The following is a 7,018-nucleotide window of genomic DNA, read 5'->3' on the forward strand; positions in this document are numbered from 1 at the left end:
CACAAGTTCAAGGCCAGCCTGCACAATTTAGAGAGACCCTGTCTCAAAAATTTTGAAAAAAGGGTTGGGGATGTAGCTCAGTGGTAAGGCAACCCTGGGTTCAATCTCCGGTAAAAACAAAAGTAACAACAACAAAAACACAAACAGAAACCAAGGTGTGCACTAGCTTCCTGTCTCGTGCCCTTGGGCTCTTGCAGTCCTTACAGTGTCAGGATAGTCTGATTCAGCCGAAAAACTCCAGAGGTTGGATTTTCCAGCCATGGAGCACTGAGTCGGATCTGCAGGCAGCTGCCTGCAGGTATGCCTGTCTCCCTCAGCTTTTGGCTGGGCTCGCTGTCCTATCTGCCCTCACGTGCTTCTTCCTGGCACCACGCTCTGCTGTGGCTTGGGGGCGGTCTCAGAACCTTTGCACCTGCAGCAGAAGCAGCTCAAGGCTGCATGATTCAGCAGCCTGTCCCAGTGGCCCATCCAGGCAGGCCCTGACTCAGTGGGGTGCTGGGATGTCCTCCAGTGCCCTTGAAGGCCCAGCATCCCCATCTGTGACTTGGGTCACAGCTGGGCATTAATTGGTTTCAGTAAAAGCACTTTGATTAGACTTGGATGAAAGGGTCTGTGAGAGTTCAAAGCCAGGCAGGGCTTTTGGGGTGAGAAAGGGTGGCAGGTGTTCAGGTGATGGCAGAGGGGAGACGCAGGAGTCTCAGACAAAAAGTCTGGGTGCAGAAGTCATTCTCTATTATGCAAAGAGTGGGAGCCTGGGAGATGGCTCCCTAAAGGTCAACGAGAGGCCCTCTCCCATCCAAGGCTGCTTTCCGAGGTGACCCACCTCTCCTTCTGCACTCTGAGATTTATCAGGGAACTCACGCCAAGAGTTCCTGGAAGATCCTCATTTCCAACATCACATATCTTTCTTGATTGGATAGCCTAATAGCTCAAACCTTCCTTTTGTCTTAGCTCACACACACTGGCCTCTCCTAGCTTGGGATACGCCCCATGAGGTATAAGCTCCACATTTATTTTTGCATCCCCACCCTCACTTTGGAAAGGGATGATCAGTTTTCTTAGTGTCCTTTGACAACTTGGAGGCTGGGACAGAAATAGCATTGAGGTTTTGGTGGCTTTCTTAAAAGACTCAGAGAAAGTGGAGCCAAAGCATTGGGTGGGAGTAGAGAGCAGAAGGTCCTGGGGCTTAGAAGAAATTGCTAGAGCTAGTGATTTTTTCTGCATGATCCCTGGAGAAAGATTATCTCTGGGCTGGGGGGATGAGTGCCGAATTATAGAATGCCAAGGCCAAAAGGGACCTCAAAGATCTTCTGGTGTTTTAATCTCCCACAGCTGGGCAGTCTGAGCTTGCACATTCTGACAGACATGACACTCACTATCTGATAATGCAACCCAATCATCTTAGATCAGCCCTGGAGCTCAGAAAGTTCAGTGTCAATATATGTCTTCCTGTCATCAAATGCATAGACTTATTTCTGCTCTTTGGGATCACACAAAACAAGTCCAGGCTCTTTTTTTCATAATTAAAACCCCTTCAGCTGTCTCCTACCGTAAGCTGTGCAGTTTGACCCTATATGGGGAGGTGCATGTAGTTCTGGAAACATAGGGCTCTCTAGCAATTCAGGTAAGAGGTTCTATAGGGAGGAAATTAGGGGAGGGAACTGGAGGGGAACTTTGGCTCTCTCTCCCTTGGGCTGGGCCTGTTGCTTTCCTGCCGATTAATACTTCCATCCCCGGCCAGCCCTGGCAGAGTGGTTGGTGTTCTCTCTGAGGCCCAATCCCTCTGGCGCCACCTTCCCTTCTCAGTCCCTTATTCTGGTATCCAGGCAACAGGAAACAAACAGGGAAGGCAGAGTGAGGGCTGGTCAGGTCAGGCTTACAGGAGCGACTTCCCTCTGATGCCTGTTAGCTCCCACACCTTTTCCTGGGCAAGGCAGTCCCAGGGCCACCCTAACACTTGAAGGGGACCTCTGTTCTCCTCTGCAGATATGTAGCCACTGAATCTAGGTAGCAAAGCAAAGGTGAATTTTATTTCTACAAATTCAAAAGCCAAACTTTCCCTGGACATATGGACTAAGACATCACAAAGTCTCCTTCTCCACTCACAGACGTATGGATCAGGCCAATCGATCCTAGTTACCTAACTCAATCCGAGGGCCTGGCGCTGATCTCAGTGAGGTGCTCTGTGGGGGTTGGGCAGAAGGTTCCAAGAACTTCAGTTCTCAAGGATCTCCCCTCCACAGTCCAAAAATCATCACCAGTTGTTTCACCTCACTTCCTCACTTCATCTGGTGCCTGGCTTATTTCCCAAACACTGAAATATTTCTCTGGTCACCCTTGGTCTTCCTCCTGGTACATCAATGGACAATCTTTCAAATTTCGAGTTAAACATCATTTCCACTGAGTTGGACTTTGAGCACATTAGCATAGCTTGTCACACTGTGGGTTAGGTGCCCCTTCACTTGTCTGTGTCCCCCATCAGTGTCTCTAGGGACTAACACAAAGCCCAGCCAGTTGTAGAGTGCATGAAGGTTCTGCAGCATGTGGTTGATCTCTCGGAGGTGAAGATACTTTTTAATCAACAGGGTCTTTTATTCCTCTGGTCATTAGGATTTCACACACTCTTTAAAAGGGATTTCTTCTTGTCTCTGTTCATTTAATTGCTTGATAACAGTTCAGTGGATGGCCTTCAACCAACAACCCTTTGTTACTGTTCTTTCCTGATGGAGGGTGGGTTAGGCCACTCCTTCAGAGGTGGTGACTATGATTGTTCTGCTTTCTTTTATGAATCTGGGACAGTTCTAAGATGCTGCTTGATGGGAGAGATTTGGGTATATCTAGGCTCCCTCTTAGTGTCCCTCTTCTTCTGTGATGCAAATCTGAGCAGGGGCTCAAGGACTCTTTGGTCACCGGTGTTTGAAGCTCTTACCTGCCAGCCCCGATTTGAGCCTCAGTCTCCAACCTGAACCCACATCCTCAAACTTAACCCCACACATAGATCTCATCCCTCTTTCTCCAGCTAACTCTAGCCTTTTCTTGTTGGATATCATCCGGCTTCTGTCATGTCACCTGTCCTATCTCTGAAACCCCTGCCCTTCTCATCCAACCATGGCCTTACCCGGTGGGGCAGTTCTCCCCCCACAAACCTTCACTGAAAGCTGGTGGAAAGACAATAGCTGCAGTGGCTTCTTGGAGACTCTGTGAGCACCTGCCTCCAAGGCTAACGAGACCCTGTCTCTCCACAATGGTGGATGGGATGGTCGTAACTTCTGCGCCTGGGCTCTTTCCTCAAAGGTTTTCTCTGGGAGGTGGCTCCTCCTCAGGTATTGTGGGAGTGAGCCTAGTTCTACATGGGGACTAGGGAGAGGAGGCTGTCGGACCTGCTGACAGAAATGGGGAGTCCTGGCCACGGCAGGGGAGATGGAGAGCTTGAGCCCATGCCTACAGAGCCTAGGGAGGGGGCCTGGGGCAGAGTCCAGGCAGGGGAGGGGAGGGCTTATAGGGTCATATGAGTTGCTGCAAAGAGAACTTCAGAGGAAGAGTAGGTAGACTGAGACCTCTGCCCGTCCTTCCCCAAAGGCTCTGGGATTGGGCTGCACCTCATTTCAGAGGATTGGCTTCAGGTCTTTAGGTCCCTATCCTGCCTATTTCCTCCTCGTCTGTGTCTCTGTTCACTCTTTTCTAGGTCTCTGTCTCAGACTTTCTGTTTATGTCTTAGAATAGAAGCAAATGCCATTCAAACTGGAGCCCTTTGCCCCCGAAAAGCTAGAGATTTCGCAGGGTTCTAGGCTATGATCTGGAGTTTTCTGCCTCCTATGACTCTCTCTCTCATGCCACATGTATTTCTGATGGTCTCAGTCTCTGCCCCTTAACTAGTCATTATTTCCTCCAAGTTCCTCTCCTCCTCCTCCTCCTTTTTCTTACTCTTCCTACCACCCCCCACCCACCTCAGAGAGAGAGAAATCCAATACTCTCAGATCTGCCTGGACTTTTATGGGACCTGAAAAAGAAGTGGGCAGGGAAATGGAATGTTTGGGGTGAGGACTGGATAGGGGGAAAGGAAAAGGAGGAGTTGGAGTAGGGTGCCTCCCAGGATTGGGGCCCATCCTACTGAGGATGGCCCAGAGAGAGAGAGGCATGGGCTGTAGGCTGGTCTCCCAGGGAGAGGACTGTGGGTTGGACCTATCCCCGGTACCCTCCCTCTATCACCACTCCCCCCAAACCCTGCAGGGCTCAAGGCACAAGGCAAGAAGGCTGGCAGCTTCTTTTATAGGCTCCAAATTGCAAGGAGGAGGCAATTAGCCATCAGTAGGTCAAGGGGACCAATGATCATGCTCTGCCTTTTTAGGCTTTGAGAACCCCCTTTATAGTCTCCTGAAAAGTGGCTATTCTTCTGGAAGCACCTAGGTCCTTATTCTTCCCCAACCCCCATCTCCTGCTTCAAAACCAGAGCTCCCCTCTAGTAAGACTCCTTCCCATGGGCCTTCTCTTCTGGTTCAACTTGGTGTCTGAGCTCTCTCCATTACCAATAGCTTCTTGCATCCCCTTACCAGTGCCTTTATTGGAGTTTGACCAAACCATGCGCTTGGGTGGTGGAACAGGTCTTCAGAGGTTACATTTGTTATGGGATTAAGTTACTTCATACCCACAGATGGACTCATGAACATTGGGATCCCTCCCCCAAATCTTGGGATCCCAGTCAATATGTACCACTGGAATTCTCCCAGACTTATTCCAGCCAAACCTGAATTTAGCAGATGGAAGCTGATGTCTTTCTGTATCATAAATAAAATATCATTTTTGATTGCTGGGAATCCTCCATTCATATATCTTTAATGCACGTTTTAACCCCAACCACAGCCTATTCTAACTCAAATCCTAAACCCGGTTCTAACCCAGTTGTAACTAATCCTAGGTCAATCTCAACTGAGCCTTCAGGTTAGCCCTAGATGTATTCCTAAGCATATCTGTAAATGAAACTAAAAATCCTATTCCTTATCATAACACAAATCCCAGCCACTAACCCTAGCCTCAGTTCCAACTATAATTTAACCCTAATGTCAAGTTAAGCTCCAATCCCAACCTCAAACCTGACCTCAACCTCATTTATAATTTCAACTGATCCCACACTTAATCCCACTTCCAGCTTTCACCCCAACTCCAACATCAGCTCAAATTCAGAACCCAATTAAACTCCCTCCCTTCACTCCTTTCCTTTCACTCTCTCATTTCCTCATCCCACCTTTTATCCCCTTCCCCTACCACTGACCTTCTACGCTTTCTTCTCACCCAGCCATTTATTTTGGACTTCGCTGGGCCAAGAGTCAGGATGTCTGGCTGTCTCCTACTTAGGCCCCAGCGGTATCAACTAAGCCAAATCCTCATGTTTCTCCAGGCCTCTGTTTCCCCATCTGTAAAATGGAAATAATGAGCCCTGTTCTCCAGAGGGCACAAGACAATCCCGTAAAACTAAAAATAAATAAGGAAATGAGGATATTCACTGTGTACATCTGGGAAGCCCCAGAGCACCCTGTTTTTGTCGGGAGTTCAGGTAGAGGGGTTTGGAACTTAGAGACGCATGGACTCTTTGCTTCCTTAATTTTCCTGTTTTTCCCAGAGGGGTGGGTCCCAACAGCATCCCAGAGCCCCATAACTCTCCCCAAGACCCTTCCCCCTCTGTCCTTACTGAGACCCCTGTCAGGGCTAAGGGAGGGCTCCTGGCTCCTTGAAGGAAGTCAAGCAGTTGCATGGGGCCCCTCGTGACCTTCCTCCTGTGGAGCAGTCCTGGAGTCCAGGGGGAGGCATGAGGGGACCAAAAGCAAGAGCCATCTTTCTATTTCCTCGGGCTGGTTGAGACCCTACCCACCCCAATTATTCCAGCCTTCCTAGGACTACGCCATCTTTGTCATCCTGATGACCAGTCAAGGTCACGGGGGTCCTTGGTCTCAAGGGCTCAGTTTATACCAGGTCTTCATTGACTCTTCAGGCCTGGTGGCTCTTCCTGGGCATAGGAGCCAGGCTACCAAGGCATCCTTCACGGGAAGCACATAGAGAGCGGCCAGCCTCACTCAATGACACTGATACCCTGCCTCCCTCCCACCTATACACCGCGTGAGGGTGCACATATTCACACAGTCCTCCCTCACCAGGGCCGCTCCTTCCCTTACCCCATCCCTGTACCTCCCTCCCTCCACATGCCCTGGTCCATCTTTATAATCCTCAGTTGAACATGAACCATTTTAGATCTGTGTGAGCCGTAGGGGCTGGGTCCTCCATGACACCTTTGGTCCCCAGGGGTCCCAATGCCCGTGGAGTCCTTGAGTCAGGCATGGGTGGGGGTGCAGTTGCCGGGGATGACTTTGTCCCCTCACATACCCCTCCTCTCCCTCTTTCAGCTCAGGGGGCCCTACTCCCTTTGAAAGATCCGAGGCCTCTAGGGGAAGGCTGGACCCCTTTCATCTGCCAGGCCTTCCTTCCAGTCCTGGGTCCCAGCCTGGGGGAAGGGTCTCCTTCCCTGGAGAACCTTCTCACAGACCTCCTCCTAGAAGGGGTCCCTCCGGGAGGGTCAGGGATGCTTGGAGGGGGCGGGATTTGGACAGTTGGGCCTGCAGCTGGGAGGGTGTGTCAGAACACCCCGCCCCTCCCCTGTTAGTGTTAACTCTTCAAGGCTGGCCTGGCCTCTCTTTCCCCCCCAAGCCTGGCTTCTCCTTCCTCTTTCCCACTTCCCCTAGGGAAGGAGGCAGCAAATGAGTGGTGAGGGGAGCTCTGTGGACGCTGTCAAATGGGGCGACTGTTGTCACCCCGAGGACGTGGCCCGGAGGAAGTGGAGGTTTAACAGGTGCCTAATTACAAGTCCCGCTGGCCGCCTTGTGCCACTCTCAAGACAGGGAAGAGCTTGGGTGAGGGCTGGGTAATGCCTGGGTAGGCCATCCTGTCACCCCGCTAATTAGGGTTATTGGGGCTCCTCCCCAAGGCGGGGACCAGGCCCCCTCCCTCCCATAGAAATAACTCTGGCTGC

This window comes from Marmota marmota, unplaced genomic scaffold (genome assembly GCF_001458135.2).
Source record: "Marmota marmota marmota unplaced genomic scaffold, marMar, whole genome shotgun sequence".
Taxonomy (NCBI): Eukaryota; Metazoa; Chordata; class Mammalia; order Rodentia; family Sciuridae; genus Marmota; species Marmota marmota.